Source organism: Falco naumanni, chromosome 4 (genome assembly GCF_017639655.2).
Source record: "Falco naumanni isolate bFalNau1 chromosome 4, bFalNau1.pat, whole genome shotgun sequence".
NCBI classification, from domain to species: Eukaryota; Metazoa; Chordata; class Aves; order Falconiformes; family Falconidae; genus Falco; species Falco naumanni.
In genome coordinates this window covers 111,180,060-111,202,667 of record NC_054057.1, presented here as the reverse complement: position 1 = coordinate 111,202,667, position 22,608 = coordinate 111,180,060, and the positions used below count along the sequence as shown (strand labels likewise).

Below are 22,608 nucleotides of genomic sequence, written 5' to 3'. Positions count from 1 at the left end.
GGCGGTTTTCAGTCTGCTCTTAGTAAGATTTTTTGTTGGCGGTGACATCAAGGCAGAAGAAAAGAAGGGAAGGAAAGGAAAACAGAAAAGGAAAGGTAGCATCTAAGTATTATGCTTCTAGGTGGGGATAGACATGATTAATCAGGTTTATTTCCTTTTACCTGTACTGGGTTTTTTGATCTCTATCATGAAAACTCTAGAACTGTGTTTTCAGAAATAGATAAGCAACAAATATTAAGGGAGGTGGTTAAATACTGGTAACTCCAGGAACTTTGATTTGGATTGTTATTAAAGGCAGACAGTTTGACAGCTTTTTTCTCTGCCTTCTAGGCTTTGCCTGTGATACTTGTGTACTTTCCTGATAGGTACATATCCACTCATAAACTCCATTCCAGAATTCTTGTTAATAATCGACTGAACTTGCTGCAGAAGCAATGCTTGTTCCCTTCAAAGAGGTGAAATTCTTTTTTCTCCTTGAGCTAGAGGGGTCAAAATTGGCCAACACACGACTGAAAGCTATATTGGAGCTGCATTTGCATATGAGCTACCATGTAACAGAGAATAGAGTGATAATACTCCTTTGGCTGGCAGAATGCATTATCTGCAGATCACTGTGATAAAATTTCATTTCTCCATCCTTTAATTTCTGAAAGAGTTCTAACATATCTGCAGTCTTTAGTGTTCAGCATTCCATGTGCATGGCAATTTACTTGGTGAAAATCCTCTGGTAGCCTGTGTTTCTTTTTGCTCTGCGCCCCTCCCACCCTGCCTTTCCCCCCCTCACTTCTGTAAGAGTGGAATGTGTGGTATGGGACTACAGTGGCAAAATGCCTTGCAATACTTCCAGTTGTAGCATGTGCAATTAATAACAATTTGTAATGAATAGTTAGGTGTATGGTTACTATGAGTGATGAGATAACCAGCTATGACAACCACACTAAACTTTGTTTAAAAAAATGCTGGAGGGCATCTTTGCATAAATAATCCTTCTTGGAAATATCAGCACCATACTTTTCTGGTGCTTTAGAAGACCTTAACAGAGAAAATTCATTTGCAGGTAAAAAGTTGTAAGAAAAAGTTCAACGACTGTAAGTCCTTTCTCAAATCCACAACGTTTGGATGCATTGAATGGATGCTCAGATTGCTTTCTAGAAACTCTTTTAATCACTCCTTCAGTGATCCTAAACTTTTGGTCTAGGCAGACATCCTAATTTCATTAATAAACCTACTGTGAAAATCCCTAGTTATGTCTAAAATGCAAGTGGGATGCTAAGCAGGGGTAGCTCAGCTACCTCTGGAACTAGCAGTAATACGTTTTTGTTATTGAGTATGAGTTACTCTGAAACAGCACTACACAAGTATGCCTGTGCTTTCCCTGGGACGAGCTCAGATCTTCCCACAGTGCTGCGCTGTGCCCAGCAGACAGGCACTTGTACCCTATCCCTCAAACAACGTATATGAATAAAATAAAAAGGAGGTGTGTTAAAGCATTGTATGAGATGGTAGGGGTTCTGCTAGTGTTTGAAATTCACAGTAAGATGCTTACAGTTAGGATCTGCCTGCCTGGCAAACTGCTGTAATTTCAGTGCTTTACAGCTCTTTCCTGTGAGATTTTTAGCTAAGCCGCAGGTTATCCCGTGGCAGGGCTTGACGGTGGGTATGACCCTTGTAAGGCAGGATGCACGCTCCACTAGCCAGCAAAACTAAATGAGAACAGAATTATCACCCTTTTTCTTTTGAGGGTTGACTTAACGTGTGTGCATGGTTTTCTCCAGTGGTTGAGAGAGATTCTTTCAAAAGGAATGAAGTTATTTTTCTGTGCACGTCAGCTGAGAATCTTCCCAGTGATATTCAGGTAAAAAGGAAGCACAACATAGAAAGTCCATGCTATCCTTTAATATTTGAGAAAGTAGTAGTAGCATGATAAAAATTCACTTAATAGCATAGCTCATCCTATGATGCGGTCAGAATTGCGGATGTCCTTGTGAACCTCTAGTACAGCAGTAAGCAGAGCAGTAGATTAAACCTATTTTCTTTGCATTACTAAAAAGGTTAACAGCCTTGCTAGACACTTTGGTGGGTTTAATATCAAGGTTGATTCATCTTTCTTGCATGAAGGCTTGCAGTACTATGAGCTTTTGAGACATGTCCAAGTTCAGCATTTAAGCACACGCTGAACCGCTGTGTTAATCTTGCTGCAGTCCTTTATGCTGAAAGAAGGTCGCAGGAATTAGGCCTTTCTGTGTACGTGGAGCTGTCTGGCAGCATTCCTATATTACAGTGTCATAACCGTATTTACAATAAATGTAGCTAGCATAAATTCTAAATGCATATTTTTTTTTGCTTGGGAGAGGACAAGAGTGATGTATTGCTAAGAAAATCTTTGAAAATCTTGAAGAAATGTACTTTAATCAGCACCATTGTATTAATTCTCTCTTAAATGTGCATTTTAAATGAAAAACTTTGAAAAATGCTCTTGACTAGACTATCATGAAAATACTTCATAATTCTGCTCCCTCCCTTTTTTTTTTTTTCTTTTTCCTTCAGCTGGTCATTTATATTTTGCACAGACTAGAATAGTACTGTGGGGGGAGCACTTAAACAGGAAGAAGTTATTTGTCATCTGTCACACTCAAACTCTTGATATTGAGTTATTGCCTTAGAAATAACTTCCAAAAATTTACATGCAGAGAAAAGTACATGGTGGGGGAAGCTGTTGAACTACTTATTATTTAACACTGTGTTAAATCCTCTGCCACTGAAGAACATCTTTAAAAATATTCATGAATAAATTAAAAAATATACATCTATATGATAAAAATTTCAAAGATTTCTTGACCACTTACGTGTTTGGTTTTTTTTTTTCACAAAATCTAAAAGGGGAGGCTGAGGTTCCCAGAGCTGCTTCAGAGATTTCTAATGAGAAACTGATATCCAGTTTTTTTAGATATTTTGAAAATTCTGGTTGTACATTTACATATATTAAGTAGAAAGGAGAAAAAGGGGCCATGTCTGAGGAGAAGAGATTATTATACAGTTAGGGAAGTGAAATTCAGAAGTACCAATGGCAAGCGGTACAAAAAGTAAGTTGGGAGGAGTACGTACTGGTTAATAATGACTACAATGGAAAGCATATTTGGACTTTGGCATTATACTTTTGTTTTGTGGAAATATGTTGAAAAATTGTAAATGAGGTGAAACAAAGGTGTGGCTTATCCAAGCCCTGTGGGTAATGGACCCGTTTGTAGCTGTTGAGTTTAAGACTTCTGAGACAGAACGATGGGCTTCTCTTTTCCACAATGGTTTTGTTTCAAAATTGATTGCTAAAAGAAAATGTCTGTTGAGTGGCTGTGTTCATTAAACCTGTCATTTGTTGAGATAAGTGAGCAACTTGTATTTTTTTTGATAAATCAGGTTGCTTGCTTTGTGGTTTTGCTTATCCCCTGTTGACAGCTTCTGCTGTGGCGCAGAAGGCTTGGAGGCATTGCTGTTGCGTAACACAGCACACAACAAATGCATTTTCTTATACTCTGCATGGATATTTTTTTTTGTTTTTGTCTGCTGCAAGTATGTCTGTCGTACTTGTAGCCATCATAGCCTATGGTCGTGTCATTTCTTCCCCAAAATGTTTACAAATCCTTTTTTTTTTTTTTTGCCCCCACCCCCCACCCCCACCCCCGTTTGGCAGATAGCTGATGGCAGGTTTGATTTAGCATAATGAGACATGTGGTGTGAATGCGTCCATGCTGTCACAGTGTAAGGGTGGCTTACAGCAGAGGTAGATGGCAGTAGCTAGCAACATGCGGATCCTCCATCTGATTCCCTTTTTGCGTGAAGTTAGCCATGCGGGAGCTGGCTACTCTGCTGCTGCTGGCCCAGTACCAGCTGAGCACACAGGCAGCACTGCCAGTAGCCAAGAAGCCTTCTATGCCTAAGACAAGTGTGATTCCTAGCTGGGAATACCTGAGAAGCAGCATATTGGTAGTTCTTGACTTGTGCTTTCAGCAATTAAAAAACTAAAATTCTAATAAAAATTTATTTTTCAAACATGTTACACTTTTTGAGACTTTATAAGACATAATCTAGTTCCTTTTTGAACTAGTTTTTATCGAGTGTTTATCATACAGCCTTAAACTGCCTAGAAATTTTATTGCATCACTGAATTACCTCTGGGAGAAAATGTTCTAGTGTCTGTGTTGAATACAGCTGTAAAGCTCTGTAACATCATAGAGTTGTTGTTATTTCTAGCTCAGATAATCTTCTAGAATCAAAGCACCAAATTATTAAAGGACTTGGTAATAACTGCAATTTATGAAGTGCTGGTAAATACAAACAGTGAAGGAGTTTGCAGAGAAGCTGTGTTGTGATTGTTTTGTTTTGTTTGAAATTGTTCAAGTTCTGCTACAAATCCAGCCCCATTTGTTAGAAATAAAATGGAATATTTAGAAAATATGTCTAATATGTCTATGGTAAAGACGGTACTATGCTGTTTGGGCTATCAAATGTTCTTATAACAAAAACAATTCCAGAAGAACAAAGGTTTGACCCCTTGGGATATTAATAATGTTCAGGCAAATGAAGGTCGGACATCACCTTGAGTCTTTTGAAATATATGACTTTGATTCCAGTACTTTAAATCTTAAATACCTGTTTCATTATTTATTTTAAAACTGAATACCTCAGGGGAACAAAGAAGCATACCACTTAAAAGACCTTTATATGATTATTTTTTTATCCTGTTTTAAATGTAAAATATATGGCCTTTGAATAAAATAGATTATACAGTTTAATGCCTTAAACCACTAACCATACCAAATACAATATATGTCAACAACTAAACGCACAACTGTACCTAATTGAATTTTAACATCAAATTCATCTGGATGTATTGCATGACTTGGATAAAGTTGTCCTTTCATATTTGTTACCTTAAATTAACATACAGAATAGTCACTGTCTGAAATGCTTGCGTATATAAATAGGTTGTAGATGGAAGTCAGTATTTGTTTCTTAGTTGTTGAGTGCCTTTTTTATTGTTCTAACTCTGCACCTTTAAAATAAAGACAAAGTAAAGAAATGAAGGGAAAACCCCATTAAAACAAACAAAAACCCAAGCCCAAACCTTTCTTTTTTTTTTTCTTTCCCTCCACCAGAGTAACATTTCCACTGATAAAGCATCCCTAGAGAAGCAGGCAGTATATCATGAACTCTCAGTTGAGACTCTTTGGTAGCATTGAGGCACAGTCACTTCCAGATGTGGGTTTGATGTACAGTAACGCTTTTATCATCAACTTTGCTGTCTTCTCATTCCTGAAGCTTAGGTCACTAACGAAATAGAGCAACTGTGAGAGCATCAGTGATCTCAGATCTCCAAGTAAAATGAATGTGATTATTTTAAATAATGCATCTGTTACTTTCATGACGAACTAGAGCAGCGGCGTGCCTGTTCGGTGCCTACAACCCTTTTCTAGCTTCAGGAGTGACTCAAGGTGCCTCTGATAAAGGAAACACCAGGTTTTCATGTTTAAAAATATATGACTGCTGTGTGAGAGTGCTATGGGGCAGTTTCTCCAGCTCACGTTTCTAGCTAGGTCTTGTCTGAGAGACAGAGCAACCTCTTTAGAAGAACGCCCTTGACTCATTTACTAGAACAAGGAAACCCGTCACTTGCTGCTTTTTCAGTTCGTCATCTGATGAGAGATGACAGTAGATGTACCACAGCCACTGAGAGGCTTTACTGCCTGTCTTTTTGACATATTGAGCTAACACATAGGCTGTCAGTTTTGTTTTGTAATGCTATAATTACTTATACTGAAATCCCAAGGAATTAGAAGGATGAGATGCGTTTCACATTGTAAGCTAAAATTGGGATAATGCTACATTTATGGAAGGTGGAAAAACTGAAGGTGTAGTAGAGCTATATATCACTGTTGCAGGGGGTGGTAGTGGTAGACAAACCCCCTTGCAATATCCATTTAATTAAAAAAAATAGTAATTTCTCCTCCTTCCATAGTAATGTATTTGCCAAGTATCAGTATAGTTTGTCTTTCCTGTTGTCTTCCCTGACTTGCAAGTGTTGTGATTTCCTTTCTCTACCAGCCTGAATTGCAGATGCACAGCTCATGATAGATTTTTTGCTGATGCCACGGCCCCCGTACTGTATATATTACATGCTAGAGTGTCCACTTTAGAAAAAACGGCATGTTGCTTTACCTGGTCTAGAGTTTTGTTCAATTCAGTGTTGAAACATCAGTAAATGTGACCTGTGGTGCAAGAGGCAAATGGCGTGGGGTTTTCAGGTATCTTCCAGTGCACAAGCTGGAAGCACTGGCCAGCAAGATGCCTTTCCTCCCAGAGGCAGCCCTAATACAGCTGGCTGGTTTTTTTACCCCTTCTTCACCCAGAGCTCTGTCTTCTTTTATGTTAACGAAAGCATTATGTTTGATTCAAAATCTACATCCATGACAACTTCAACAAATTCAATTTATTTTGTTTCTCCTAAGAGATGTTACTGTATAGCAGGAGCATTCCAGGACATTTAGAGATAAAGTAGAAAGAAATTCAGTGACACGGCGATGAACATGTCTTACTGGAATTTGTTGTAAATTGAAAAATACAAAGCAACTTTGATCTGTCCAAGCTACGGTATACATTTTGGCTTTGTTCAGTATCATGCCAAATAATGATGTCATGTTTCTAACTTTATTAAAGTTTTTGTCTTTATGGAGACCATTCTCTATATTTATATAATTATGTAATGATGGACAACATATTTTTCAACCCTATTCTCATAGACTTGTGCATCAAAATAAGAATCTCTGAATATAGCCTTTGCAAATTACATTTAAGCTATCTTTTATGAACTAATTGCACGTGCTTTGCCCATTGACTGTAAAGGAGTAAATCAAATAAAGGAAATAACGGAAAATCTTAACCATCAGATGGCAAGGGTGCACATATTGAGTAGTGGAAAATACTGCAAGTGGAAAAGCTCTTTTTAGGTGTTGGAATAATTGTATGTTGCTTGAAGCACACGACTAGAACAGTTTAAACAGTTATTAAAGAATGTTGCCAGATCTTATCACTGCAGTCATGCATATAGATCAGTGATCCCCATGCAGCACTACAAAATGTGTGAATGAGGTACTTACTAAAAATAAACCTACTGAGTGCTATTCCTAAATTGCCATAGAATGCTGGATAAATGATATAATTTTAGCAGTACAGAATCATCTCCAAGATTGAGTTTAAAAAATCTGTTTGACTGCAACATTACAAGTGAGTTTTTGATGATAAAATAGTTGCAGGTCGTCTTTGTTTGCCTGAGCATTCATCAGTGTTTAAAAACCAAAACAAACAAGACCCCACCAAACAAACAAACAAAAAAAATCACAGGAGCAGTATAGTAGGATGAAAATACTGACTTGAGATGAGGTTAGGGCTGGGTGGGGTCCAGCAGATGAATAAGCATGCACAGTGTATGAGCTGAGTCTTATAAGAAGGCACCATGCCATGTTTTACAAGTGTCATTTGGCATCAGTAAGTGTGCAACTGATATTTTGAGTATCTACAACTGGTCTTCAGTCATCCTCTGCTTATTTCATTAAAACTGGAGACGTAGGTCTGCTCTTGCATAATTTTCAAGAAGTATTGATACATTCTGGTTTTATGGAAACACCTGGTAGGGATACAGTTCTTGGAGTAGGCTACGGTAGACTGTAACTGCTATGACTTACATTGTAAAGCCACTTAAGCAGCCCAAAATATGAAGAGAAGTATCTGTGTTTCGTTTTGTTTGTTTGTTGTTAATAAAATTAAGTTCTCAAGACATTTAGCAACAGGTAAGCATCTCAGAGCTAGGAACAAAAGAACCATTTCATTCCCGCCCCCCCCTCCCCCCCCCCCCCCCCTTCTGTTTTTGAAGAATCCTTTAATACTTAATCAGGTTTCTCTTGTGCCCTTGTACCCTAAACAGAATCTATTTTCTTTTTCATAAGAAACTGGTTTGTTGATGAAGAGTCTGCCATTGCTGCCTCTGTGACTCTTCCAAATTTTTAGGATATTGAATAAATGAGAACTTGCATCAATTTCTTTATAATTCAGTCTTCAGGTTGACTTGGGAAGATGAAACCTTTCTCTCATTGAAAACGGACTTAAAAATCAATAAACAACTTTTATCTCTAGCAAATTCTTTGATTATCAATTTCTGTATGGTTATTCATATTCTCAGCCAGCTGTAGCAAATGAATGGTTGCAGGCATACTGCTCAAGCAAAGGTTTAAGCTATTTAGGGAAACAAATGAAGCACAAAGGTTTTTATTTAACAATAAATTTTGTATGAATATAAATTTTTTAATGAGTGACTGACTTTCTCAGATCAAATTCCTCTACAGGGAATTTTACAGCAATATACAGTACCTTTAACTATAATTTTCCAAAACTCTGGGAATACCAGATGAAAGCATAAAGAAATATTGATCTGATGGAGCCTTAAGTAATCCCTGATCAAAGTAACAATGCACTTTAAAGCTAGCATTGATTACTCTGGGACTTACCATTTTATGATCCTGGGCTGCGGTTTTGTTACCTTTCCCAGTCTGAAAATGTTGAGTGTCTATAGAGCCAGAGAAATAATATTGAGAATACTGATTAGACATTTATTTGAATTAATCATCCTAGTATTTGAGCACTTCTATGTTATCTTCTGAATTTGTACTCAAAATCAGTCTCATAGAAGTGGAAGTACTTTACTGATGAGGCAAAAGGGGGTGGGAGGTTTAATGACATACCTGTACAGTTAGGCAGAGAGACACTTCTTGCACCCTGAGCCTCAAATTGTGAGCACTGGGGACTGTGGTGTAGACAAAACAGAATAAGTATTTCTATCACTTGACTGCGTCTGTGCTGCTTCAGGTCCTGCGCTGGCAGTCCTCCTCCTTACTCATTTAACTTACTTAGCATCATTGTCATCTCTACTGTTTAAGTTGTTTAGACCTGCTGTACTTTAAAGCTGTGCATTTAGGTATTGCCCCATATATGTCTCCCTGTTTGCAGTTAGTTTGATTCTCGGAGTTACTCAAAAAATTGCCTGGCATGGTATCTGATGTACAGATTGCATTGCCAGTTTATGAAGATGATGGACTGTTTTTGCTTAGCTCCAGTATCACGTGTGCAATTTGAAATGATAGAGCTCTAGTTTCTAGCTCTTTACATGAATTTCCATAATGGGAAATCTCCAGAATAGATGTGGAAAAGTAATGTTGGTAGCCCAGGTAGTGGAGCAAGGTGTTTCGCTGGGGAACTACTGCAAATATACTTCTGTTTGCATAGGATGAAAGAAAGATATTTTGATCGCTTGTAGTAAGTAATTAGATGTCCTAGTACACCTATCGAGTGGGTTAGCCTTTCTTTTGGCTAGATTTCAATTTCATTTACAATGTGTCACCTACCTAACTTAGCCTTGACTCTCAAATAAGTTGTATCATCCTTTTAGTTTCTGACCTGAACAGGTGTGCAGTGTTCACGGTGAAACTCATAGATTCAAAGAATTTCTTTTTTGGCTGTTAATAGCATAATGTACATGCAGTTTGCGTATCGTTTTGATACGTTCCAGTAGTGCTTTGAAAAGCTGAAAGAGAAATTGATGTTGAATGTATTTATTCTGAAACTCTTAGGAGACTGTCATTGCCATGTAACTGTAAATCTCACAGCTGAGTGAAACAATTACCTGACTAGAGGTAAGATGGTATCTACTAAAGAGGCTGTATGCTTATCAAGATGTGTGTTGACAAATGTGAAACACCCACAGCATTATCTCTGCTTGCTTAAAATCATCTCCAGAAGGTTTTAAAATAGGTTCTTTGTTGAAAATTTGATAATTCTGTACTTAAATTCGTGAACCAGAGAGATATCTAGATGTTTCTCTTGATGTAATTCTAGGAAAATACGTTTTTTTCATCTCCTCCAAAAGTAACTGAGGTAAATATTTCAGATAGCCTGATTTATACATTATTTATTTACTAGACTTTTTCCCTTCAAAATATTTAATTTAAGACAAATTGAGGTTACCAGTTCTATTTAAGACTTATAGACCTCAGTGCTACTACAGAATAATTACAAATGGCAGCAAGAGTAGTAGCTTGTACATGTATTATTATTTTGATTTTGAGCGAGACAATTTTAAATGCTTCAGTTGTATTGGAAGGTGTGGTCTTACTTTTTATTAAGACTTAAGTTTGCAATTAGGGAGTAATACAGAAGAGATAAGATTGATTTTATTAATTGTGCAATAAAACCATTTGGTTTTAATATGAAACCAGATGTTTTTAATGGACTGCTTTTTCGTCTGATTTTACATTCATTATATCTAGTCATAATTTATATTTCTGAAATTAAAACTATTTTTTCTTTATTTTTATTAGGGTTTGAATGCTGTGGCACAAAGATTTCATCACGCTGTGCGCTATGCTCACGGTAAGCCTTATTTCATCTTGTTAGGTTATACATGTTATCATTCCAGGGGTTATTACATTATTTTGTCAGTCAGTCACTTTAAATCATCATAAACATGCTGATATGAATTTAGTCTTTATCTTTTCTACTGATTTAGTGACAAATTTCTAGTTTTACACAATATCCAGTGCAAAATCAGTTATAAAAATCTGTGAAGAATCTGATAATGGCCTCAAAGTTTCAATGGTTGTGTTAAAAATTGCAGACGGTGCAGGACAGGACCATTTTTGTAGTTTAGGATGCCATTGCGTTATTTAATTCATGGCTGGTCCCCAGATGACAACATGCAAACAGTAAAACAACGGGCCCAGCTTGGGGTCCGGTGAATCTTATTTTGTCCAGGCTCCATGTCTTCAGGCTCTTTATCTATGCTAAGTAATTCTCCATGGCTGCCAACTCTTTGGCGCTTCTTAAAATAACTCTGTTAAAAATATTTCATAAACTCATTTTCTATAGGCAAAATAAGCCCCTGTGCTCCTCCGAAGCAGCACACATTTCTTCTGTTCCCCTTCTCCTCCAAATATTAGCAAATTGCCACTTTTATTATGGATATGACATGAAAATAAACCAGATTTTGGAATTAAGCCTCACATTTATCAAATGGTTTCCAACTATGTTCTGTTCTTTTTTGAGCTGCTAAGTAGAAAACACCTTCTGTATTTCTGGGTTTACTGATACGTATTTTTTAAATAATTATTTTTCCTTTTGCTTTTTACTGGAAGTAGCAGGAATCCTCATGTGGTTCCACTCCCTCTTTTATTTTTTCCCTTTTTTTTTTTTCTTCCCCTCTCTTACCTTGTAAGTTCTTCCTTACCTGCCAAAGGATGTCTGTGCTACTCGGTGACCTCTACCTCTGAGACCAGAAGTTAATGAAGAACTCTCCCTAGCTGATGGGATTAGAGATGTCAGAGGAGTGGCCGAGGCTTTAAGGGACACAGTCTTTTAATCTTCTTCCCTAGTTCACTTAAGTTCAGTCAGCCATTGGAAGTCTGCCTTGTTAAGCTGTCAAGGTAATCAATAGACACATGCAGTGAAGTTGCTTCTTGGTATTTCTGAGCGTCCAGTCACATTCATAAATGTACTGCTGCTTCCTGAGTAAAAATGTTTAATCCTGGCATATTCATCGGCTTCTTAATAAGCACACTTACCCGTGGGAGCAGTTTGGCTTGCAGGGTCTTGAACAGCCAGTGGTAAAAGTTGATGTACATCTTTGCAGATCGGGACCAAGGACAAGCTCAATTGCATATAACATTTAATTATTCATCACTCTGGAATAAGAGTTAATGCAAGAACAAAAGCTTAACATCTGTCAGGTCTTTCAGTGCCTAAGTTTCTCTTTTTCCAGATTTTGGTTTGTTTTATACATTTTCCCTCATTCTAGCAACTTTTCCATGTAATGTATGAGTTTTTTCCATGGTCTTCTGTACAACATAGTGATATTTGGAGCAGTTCTACAATTTTGCTGATGTTTGCTGGAGGTTTGGAAAGGCTGTGAGGATCTTAGCACTGACTCTGCCAATTTAATTAATCTGGGAGCTCCAGATAGACAGTTAATGGCTCCATTAATAATTTCACTTTCGTACATGCTTAGTTGTGAAGTATTGGACTGATACTTTGCACTCCAAGGCATGATAGAAGTGTCTTTCATTTTAGAGTCCATCTAGCAGTAATCCACTGCAAGCTTTGTAGATGTTCTCTAAAGCAGGGGTTCATGATATTTCTTTAAGCAATTACTGCATAAGGCCCCAAGCCTGGAATAGTTTAGCTAAAATATTTTTTACAAAAAATACAAGAACCCATTGTAATGTCAAGGGCTTATGGTTAAATTTTACTAATGCAAATTGTTTTATGAATTAGGAAAGTCTGTGACAGTATTATAGTCATTCTAACTTTTTAAAACACATTCTAACTTTTATCAAGATGATAACTAAACCATACTTTTAGTTTAGTAAACTAAACAAACTAAACCATAACTTTTCTGATTTTAATGGAAAAAAATCATTGTATGTTGTCCAATCTTTCTGTAATGGTTTTGAGAGGGAGAAAATGATGATTAAAGCAGAGTATTGAAAATTCTGCACACAAAATACTTTGTGAAAAGTTATTTCAAATCTAGTATCAACAAATCTGCATAATAGATAAAATTGTTTGGCTCTTTTGTTTCTAATTTATGTTCACAAGAAAAAATTAGGATGAAACAGCAATAAGAGAGATCAATTAAAGCTACCAGTACAACTAGTTTTTAAAAAGAAAATCAGTTTACAGTTCAGACTTTAAAAATTACTGCAGTGCAGCTTTTGTATTTGTACTGTATTTGCAAAGAATTATGTCCTGCGTGAAGAACTGGTGCAAATATAAATAATTGTTTATCAGTTGTGAATCAAGGGTGAGTTCTACATCTAGACTTGTAAATACAAATATTTTTTTATTATCTAAAATATATCCCCTATAGATGATATTGAACTTTATTTTTCTGAAATTTTTTTATCAGTTTACATGCTTCTATTGTGGTATAAAAATACCGAGCTTCATTTGTGAAGTTCTCTGTTTATTTTCAGATACCTATGGTATCGAACCTGGCATCGTTATTCACCTTCTGATGTATGGTTTATCTGATTAGTGTGGTTTGGGGTTTGCAATTACTTTGAATAATTTGTCATCTTTTGTCTGCTGTAATTTTTCATTAGAATTCTCTTGAAGAATGCAGTTTATATTACTGAATAGAGTGGGAATGAAACACTGGAGAGTGCAGGGGGTGGTTCCTATATTTACTGAATATGCCTCCTCTTGTATGCCTGCCTTGTATCCCAGAAATGCTTCTCGTGGCAATATGTTTTTTCTTAATTGACCTTTTAAAAAATGCTGTGCATAAGTAAGAGTAAGGGGCTTTTGATTGCAGGTGTTCTTAATTAGATTAATTTACAAAGTAGATCAAGCCAATGAAGGGGGGACAGAGAAGTGACTGCAAGTTTATCAAATTGGCAAAGTAGAGCAATTAATCAGACTGATTTTAACTGGTTTCTTTTTTTAATGATCATCTTGAATAGCGTAGGGTGTTTTTCAGCTTCCATTAGAGAAGGCGTTTAATGCGAAGCTGCATTTTGTGAGACAGTTTCCTTGTTTCCTTGTGACATGCATGTCTTGGAGAGTGTCAACAGTGGTAATGAGCTGTATTGTATTGTACAAATATTGTAGCACTTGCAGAAATCTGCTGACATTCCCAAGGCACGGTACAGTGTCCTGTAAATTAGGAAAAAACCAAAAAAAGTGTACAGCATCCTCTGTGAAAATATCTGGGGTCTGCCCTAAATTTCTGTATGCAGATAATGCAGTCCTGCCTAACGGCGTGTTTGCTCATGTCCATTAGCCACCAATGCGGTTACACCAGTAGTTCAAAAGGGCATAAATTCTCATCAAAGATAGAGCTACCCACTCAGTAATAAGTATAGTACTGGTGTAAGTCAGAAAAAAAAAAAAAAAAAAGTCAGTTGTGGTTTGCATTATTCAAAAGTTTATCGACACCAAACTCTAACAATTGACTGATTTAACCCCCACATAATTTACAAATTATTATTATTGACTGAGAATAGAATCTCTCCAGTGTACTATGCTCTCCAGTACAAATATTGTGCAGGATGGACATTGTATTTTATCTAAACAATAATTTGTTAGTGAAAATGTTCAATAGGCAGCTCTTCGGAAACTTCTTGTTGCAGAGTGATGACAATCACTCATTAAGGTGTCCTTAAAATGATGCTTTTAACAAGTTATTATTATTTCTAAGTAAATTAATTCAATTTTGGGACTGTTATGCATATTGATAGAAATTTCCTCCTTTATCCATTTGCAAATGATCTTGTATTTTTAGATGGACTTTTTCTGCCTTTCACTGTAGAAAAAAAGAAAGTTCCATCAGATTGTACTTTTTGTATGCTTTGTACAATCTTACGGAACTTCCTTTCTTTTCCTGTAGGCAAAAGCCTTGTGTCATTTCATAATAAACGACACTGGTAGTTCCTAGGTTTGGCCCTGAGAAATTGGACCAAGGCCCCGTAACATTGACACTGAATATGGAGAAGTGATCTCTCTCCAGACACGACCTTCACAGTGACCTTTTCCTTCTCTTCAAGAGGTCAAATGATTTCCCTTCCCACATTCACAGTGAATCCTAAAGCATGTCAGAAAACAAGCAAGGATGAGTGTTAACACTTCTTACTGCAAAATTTAGAGAACTGCTACAATATGCTGATCTTTAAAGTTATTTCCATTCTTCTCTCTCCTATATAGCAGGTTTCTCCCCGTAAGATAAAAGCTAATTAATTTTTTTTATTTTTTTATTTTGAATCCCCTGCCCATGTGTACTCTCCCAGGTCCACTCACTAAAAAACTTTAATCTGCTTTGTACCCTAGTGCAATGCCGGAGGGGACTGTGGCACTGGGGGAGGTATTTTGGTGGCTGTCAAAAGCCAAAACACAGGGGTGAACAGGTTAGTCCAGAAGTGCAGCTGACAGATTCAGGTGTAAGAGAGAGAATTATGAATGCTTCCTTCAGCATCAGCACTGGTAAGAATGAGACCTTCCATAGGATATTTCCAAATACTGGACCTGCCTCTCATGTAGAGCTTAAATATAGTTTTCATGTAGTTTTGATGATCATTCCTTGTGCCATCAGCTCAATTGTAATATTAGCATTATCTTGTACACTGTGGGTCTTCCTTTAAAAAATACACAAGGAACACCCTGGCACCTTAACTTGGGGCATTTATATTTGAGAATTTTATCACAACTTAAAATACTGTCCTTCTCCCTGCTGTAAAACTGGTTTCTCCTCTTTATAAGTCCTCAGCCATTTTATCTGAAGTACCCAGAAATGAAAATCTTAACCAAGGTTGTCAGTTTGGGTCAAGCTTTTGAAACTTCCTTTTAAAATTTGGAGTTATATTTTCATGCCATTAACACTGAATGCTTAAAAACCCATAATGTCCCGTGTTTAGGAGTTCTTTGGAAAACTATAGAATCCTTGAATAGTTGAAGGTAAAGAGGAAATATTTGGGTAATTATTTCAGGATTTTTGGTAGATTGATCATTGTGTTTGCCTTCAGAACAGAAGAGAATAGCTGTAAAAGATGATGCCTGAAATGTGTAAACTGCATTTTCTTTTACATCTCTGGAAAGGTAGTTTCTCATTTGTCTGACGAATTTCTGTCACTTGACTTGATTTTTGAATCACTGAAAATAAGATACAACTTCAATTTTAACTGATATGGAAAACTGCTAAAAGAAGCCTGTAAATAGGAGTAATTAACACCCACCTCCCCTCAGTGTTTCTTTTTTGTGCTTTTTTAAATTGCTAGGCTTAAATGCACTGAATGTGAAAATATTTTAGACAATATTTATGTGGTTTCAAGATGCTTGAGTCTGATCAGTTACCAAATATTTCTTTTCCTTGGGAAGGCTGGAGGGCTGTACCAAACATGACCCTAAATACTCTGGTAGTAATATGAATCCAAGAACTTTTATGTGTTTTTTTGTTGTCTCTGAACCAGTGTTCATACCTGGATGTGTCTGATGAATTAATCAGTACAGAGGAAGGAATGGTGGATAACTAGTAAAAGTGAAACATTGGCTCTGAATAGCTTGTACCTGTACAAAAAGTCTAAACCCACTAATAAGACATGATCTTAGTTCATAAACCATAAATGTTACTGCTGATTAATTGGAAGAAATGGTTCTGGATTCACAGTCTTGAGGGTTTATAGTTTATTTCAGCACTTTCTGAAAAATGCATGGCACTTCTGAAGTGTGAGGATACAGCTGCTTCCACGTCTTTGTAAGGCTATATGCCTTGGGAATCCAGACAGCATCATTTAAGCATCTGGTAGATGTCACCACTGAGAAGTTAAGATGCAAGATCAAAAATACCTGTCTAATAATGTGCGCATCATCGTTTTACTACTGGTAACATCAGCGTGTACTTAATGCTAGTCTAAGACGTTACCAAAACTCTGAGTTGTGCTGCACCAGGATCAGGTCAGAGTCAGAACTGGCGTCCAGCTGGCTTTTGGTAGGGGAGGTAAGGAGTGCACTGCACTGGGCGAAGCTGAGCGTCGTTGATGCAGCACAGCTGCACTGGCCGGTACAGTGTGCAGGTGGGAGTGGGGCTCTCGGCTCTTCTCTGGGCGAGCATCTCGACCGTGACTCCTCCCTGCTTCTGTGCCTGCAATGAAAATATCAATGTCGTGTAGGTACTGTGGGTTGTCTCTTAGTGGTGAACTGACCTGGGTGCAGAACAGGTAGCTCTTTTCCACGTGGTTAAGTACTCTGAAACAATTATGTTTCTTAAAGCCTTTCCCCATGGGCATTTAAAGCAGCTCACTGGCTGCTGTTCCATAGGGTACTGTAGCTTTCTTTTTGATGCAGAATGAACCTGGTCATGAATTTGAAACTATTACTTGCCTTTTAGTTTTTTTCCCCCAATGATTTAATAAGATGTTTGAAGTACCACCTTGAAAAAAAGACTTGAGAACCATGGGAATAGGGAGAGAAATCATATTACGTTATAATAATATTTATACCGTTCTTTTCATTTCATTGACTTTCTGTCTGTATTCCACTGGTGGCCGTGTTTTCCAACCATTCCAAGTGCTAAAGCTGGAAAAGAGGCGATACATTAATGGTAGTCAGGGATTATAATCCTTCTCAGTCTCATTTCCTATAGGGCATATACCATTTTTTGCGATTATGTTTAATACTTTAATAGTTTGTGATAACTGTCTGTTGTTTGGGATAACTATTTATTATCTTTGGTTAAGTGTTCCTAAACTTGCTTTCACAGTAACTTATGTGTCACATAAAGGATGTATTTTGTCCAGGATCCTTAATTGAGGTCATTGTTATTTTTGGTTTGGTAGTTAGAGTTTTTTCTCCCCCATGAAGTATATTATTTTTCTTTAAGAAAATTGATGTCATGGATGAAAAGCTGTATTCATTAAAAAGAAAGCAGAATAAAATCCCTTTTTTAATGGTCTGAGGTTTATGGCATGAATATCTCTATTTTCTTAAGTTTTTTTTTAAAACGTACTATTTTCTATCAAGTAAGAATACTTCTACATTTGCTTAAACACTGCCTCAATATTTCCAGCAAAATACTTTTTAGTCAAATTTCCTTTTTAATAAACTACAGCCTCTTTGAACTCTGCAGACCTCACCATCTGTTACTCAATTTTCACTCCATAAAATTTTGCTGACATCTGTTTAATCAAAAATATTTTTATAGTCATGGAGAAATCTAGTTCAAACTTGGTATTATACTATCCCTATATGCCAAATAGAAAATAGGAAAATAATGAACAGGAACTTACGGGAGAGGACAGGAAAACAGTGAAATCAAGTCTGTTACCGCTTAGGGCACTGCTTGAATCTGGGAGCAACAGCCGTGTCCTGCAGGCTGCGGGGCTCTGCGTTCCCAGAGCCTGCTGCTGTGCAGGGGCTTCCTGGGACAACGTGGGGCAACTTTCCCTGGCTTTGACATAGCTGGCCGTCCCCCCCTCAGCTGATGTTTTGGAGCAGCTGCTAGGCTTGGGTCTGAAAAGCCAGAACTAAGTTTACCAGGTTTTAAAAACCTGTCTTCATTCCTTGCCCTGCTGTCCCCATCTTTGCACTTTCTTCCTTGATTGACTTCAACTGGGTAAAGGAACTCACACCCACGAGCTTCTTTACGCTGTTGAAACTCTCCAGTGGTCAGGACACCTGTAAGACATTAATGAAGTAATAAAAGTAGGGGAGACAGATGCTCTTACTTGATTCCATTTGGTTTTCCTGTGCCCTCTGGGGTGCTACGTTCTCTGGTTTCACTGGTTTTCTGTCAAGTGCACGTCGTGTCAAAGTCTGTGGATGCTGTAATAGTCACTATAATAGATGTAGTGATAATTATTAGTAAGACCTTATTTTTAGTCTGTTTTTTTTAAAGGAAATGAGGCATGTGCAATTTCTGTCTATCTGTCAATCTGTTTACTTGGTTATCTGTCAAGCTTGATTAGGAAATTTTCATCAGTATCGTGGTCTGACAAACCCTTCCCATCTCCCATTAAAAAAAAGTTAATATAATTATTAAGCAATAATTTGTAACATGTAGTAACCAAATAACTATATATTTTTTCATTGTGCCTCTTGGTTATTATAAATTTTGACCAGTTAAAATGGTTTGTTCAGACATTATATGTTGTACCAAATATTCTTGATTTTGGAGAGGTATCAAAGTGTTCTGGCTTTTCTGTTGCTGTTGGGGTTGAACTTTCTCTTCCAGAATGATTTAGCTGTTTACTGCAGATTTATATTGTTTTGCTTGCAAACTGAACTGATACTTACAACTGAGTGATAAATTCAGACTATTGCTTTTTAATTGAGTCTTCAGCAGAATATGCTGATTATTTTGAATTCAATGATGAGGAGCAATGTTTTTTAAATTTTTCGTACAAATTGCATTATCTACACATTTTGTATTTACATATGTATTATTAAACTGAAATGGTTATGTCATCTTCCGAAATGATATTTTTTCCCTTCCCTGAAGAAGAAAGTCAAGCCTTTTTTTTTAATGATTAAGTAGATAAAACCAATTGAAATGAAACACTAGTATCATTTTGTAATGCTTAGAGCCCTTCCCTAATTCTTTATCCCCAAAGACGCTATTTATCTCCTTTTAAGTTTTCTTTATTCAGAGAACTTTATTAAGGTATGAGTGAAAGAAAGGTGTCTGGAAGTATTCTTTGATTTGTTTAAAATCTTCAGTTTATTTGGAAGGAATACTTTTCATCTGGTCTTTCAAAATCCTTTAGAGCAAACTAAAAGGAAAGCTGAAATGACAACGTTTATTTCTTTGGGGTTTTCTAATGGTAGATTACAAGTGGGGAATTGGTTTTTTGGTAATGACCATGCTATGTAAGTTTAAATTCAAATTATAACCACAACAGGTTTTAGCGATGCAAACTGAATATGCTCTTTGTTTTGTGGCAGACAAAATCAGATTGTCGTCATGTTTGCTTATTTTGAGATCAGTAAACTGAAGAAAAACAATATATCTTTTAGCATGAAGAATGTATACTGCCTTTTCAAAAAATATGAACCGAAAAAATTGCAATCGATTTCTTTTACATGCATTGATGTGAAGGTTTGGTACAATTGAAAACGCTAACACTGCAATGAAACGATGCTTTTTAACCTTTGTGGGTCAGAACAAATATCTGAGTGTTATATCACCTGTCAATCCCATCCAGGCAGTGCTGTATGTCATAGAGAAAAAATCTTGTAATTTTTTCTTGCTTGACTCTGTCTTTTGCTGACATTTAGAACAAAACAAATTAGAACATGCCTTATGCCCAGTAGATTTTCCTGTCATAAACTCAGACTTTATTTGATGAAGAACCAAAAGAATAACATTTCCCAATGCCTTACTCTTCTCCCCGGCCTGGGCAGCTGGGAGGATCCTGAAATGTTTCTCCAATGACCAAATGGCTCGGTGCAGGAGGACGTTTCCCAGGGTGTAGCTGATCGCTCCTTGGCAGGTTGCTGCTGCAGCCAGAATCACAGAGGGAGAGCTAGGAGTGTGCTGCATTGCAGGTGGAGGTGCACTGATGAGAAATTCTGTTCTACTCAAATTATGTTCTATTCTAACTCCAACTTTACCCTAATTCTTCCCTTGTTCTGTTCTACTCCACTACTACTTCTACCCTGATCCTAGTTCTTGTTCTAGTCTGTTTAAGATCACAAGAGATCATGGAGATAGGTGTACCAAGCTAGCAACCTTACACCTGATGCAGTAGAAAATGGAATAAGAATCATAATGAAAAAGCAGCAGGTTTCTGTGGGTTTTTTTGGTGGTTGTTTTTTTTTAGTTTGTTTTTGCTTGGTTTTTTTGGTTTGGTGTTTTGTGTTGTGTGGTTTTTCTGTTTGTTTTGGTGTTTTTTTTTTGGTTTTTTCTTTTTTTTTAGTTTGGCAATAGAAGAAGCTATCCTGTAGAAACCTTACGAGAGTCAAGTACTGCAGCAGTCCATAGCTAGAAGTCAAGTTAAGGACAATAAGCCCTTGTTAACTGTACCTTGTCTCTTTAGTGATATGCAGTGGAATGAGGAGTTTATGCAATGTTCCATGTTGAGACTCTGAAAGACTGTTTTAAGACAGTTCCTGGTATAGAGGATCTTTTGATGTGGCTTGAGATACTAATTCATGGAATGTTACCAACTCTGGCCTTAGAGATGAAACATTTCCAAAATCGAGCCGTTGCCAGCTGAGAAGAATAAGCAGATATGGGCAAACCAGAATGTTTCAGTAATAAACACTTTGATATATTGTAGAACAGTTTGAGGAAAATAGGAAAAAATCAGAAAGAACACCATAGTGCAGCAATCTTGACTGTAAAAACTTTTAGTTTAGGAAGATAAATTCCTATTTCCTTAAGAATACAGGCTATCAAAATGAAAAGTTAAATTATATCATGAATTAAAACCTAATTAGAAATTAGAAATCAACTGGGGGAATTAAATGGCCTATTATTAATGCTGCAAAAGTGCTTCTAAGATGCCCCAGGGATCAAGACTTTAATGATGATTTGTTAGTGAATTGCTGAAGTTAAGAAAAAACTTTTAAGTTTCATTGGGAGTATCTTCCTGCCACCACAGAATTTTCCCTGAAACAGTACATTTTCAAAGTTTTAGTTTTCAGATATTCAAAACAGGCACTTTAATATGGTTTTCCTAATTTAACTCATTATTCCTGCTTTTGATCTTGGTGAATTTTTAAATATCCCCTCTACATTTTGTATTCATGTAACCTATTTGTTTATTAAAGTGTATTTTTATGGAATCATAGACTGGTTTGGGCTGGAAGGGACCTTAAAGATCACCCAGTTCCATACCCTGCCACAGACAGGGCCACCTCCCCCCAGCCCCATCCAGCCTGGCCTTGGGCACTGCCAGGGATGGGGCACCCACAGCTGCTCTGGGCAGCCTGGGCCAGCACCTTGCCACCCTCACAGGGAAGGATTTCTTCCTAATATCTAATCTTAAGTCTAGCCCCTTTGAGTTTAAAGCCATTCCCCCTTGTCCTATCACTACCTGCCCTCGTAAAAAGTCCCTCCTCAGCTTTCCTGTGGCCCCCTTAGGTACTGGCAGGTGCTGTACGGTCTCCCCGGAGCCTTCCCTTCTCCAGGCTGAACAGCCCCAACTTTCAGCCCGTCTTCACAGGAGCTGCTCCAGCCCTCTGGTCATCTTCGTGGCCTCCTGTGGACTCGCTCCAACAGGTCCGTGTCCTTCTTGTGTTGGGAGCCCCAGAGCTGGATGCAGCGCTGTGGGTGGGTTCTTACAAGAATGGAGTAGAGGGGGAAGATCATCTCCCTCAACCTGCTGGCCACTCTGCCTTTGATACAGCCCAGGATACGGTTGGCTTTCTGGCCTGCAAGTGCACATTGCCAGGCCACGTTGAGCTTCTCATCCACCAGCACCCCCAAGTCTTTCTCCTCAGGGCTGCTCTCAATTAATTCTCTCACCCAGCCTGTATTTGTGCTTGGAGGTGCCCCAACAGACATGCAGGACTTTACACTTGGCCTTGTTGAACCTCACGTGGTTTGCACGGGCCTACCTCTCAAGCCTGTCAAGGTCCCTCTGGATGGCATCCCTTCCTTCCAGTGTGTTGACCACACCACACAGCCTGGTGTGGTCCATCCATCAAATCCACATCTTTCCAATTAAGAGGCAAGGGTGTCGTGTGAGCCAGTGTCAAATACTTTGCACAGGTCCAGGTAGGTGATGACAGTTGCTCTTCCCTCATCCACCAATGCTATAACTGTGTTGTAGAAGGCCACCAGATTTGTCAGGTATGATTTGCCCTTAATGAAGTAATGTTGGCTGTCACCAATCACCTCCTTATTTTCCATGTGCCTTATCATAGTTTCCAGGAGGATCTGCTCTATGATCTTGCCAGGCAGAGGTGAGACTGACTGGCCTGTATTTCCCTGGGTCTTCCTTATTTCCCTTTTTTAAACATGGGGATTATGGTTCCCTTTTCTCAGTGAGTGGGAACTTCCCCAGACTGCCATGACTT

General features: G+C 37.7%; 1 protein-coding gene across 10 annotated transcripts in view; it reads left to right on the top strand.

The window, feature by feature from the left end:
- Positions 1–22,608, top strand: part of ATP2B2 (ATPase plasma membrane Ca2+ transporting 2) — a 432,794-nt gene that overhangs the window by 100,296 nt on the left and 309,890 nt on the right. For all 10 annotated transcript variants that reach the window (XR_005827588.1, XR_005827589.1, XM_040592327.1 and 7 more), the window contains exon 2: positions 10,422–10,473. The gene's annotated coding sequence lies outside the window, so the exon portion shown is untranslated. The remainder of the gene's footprint in view (positions 1–10,421; positions 10,474–22,608) is intronic.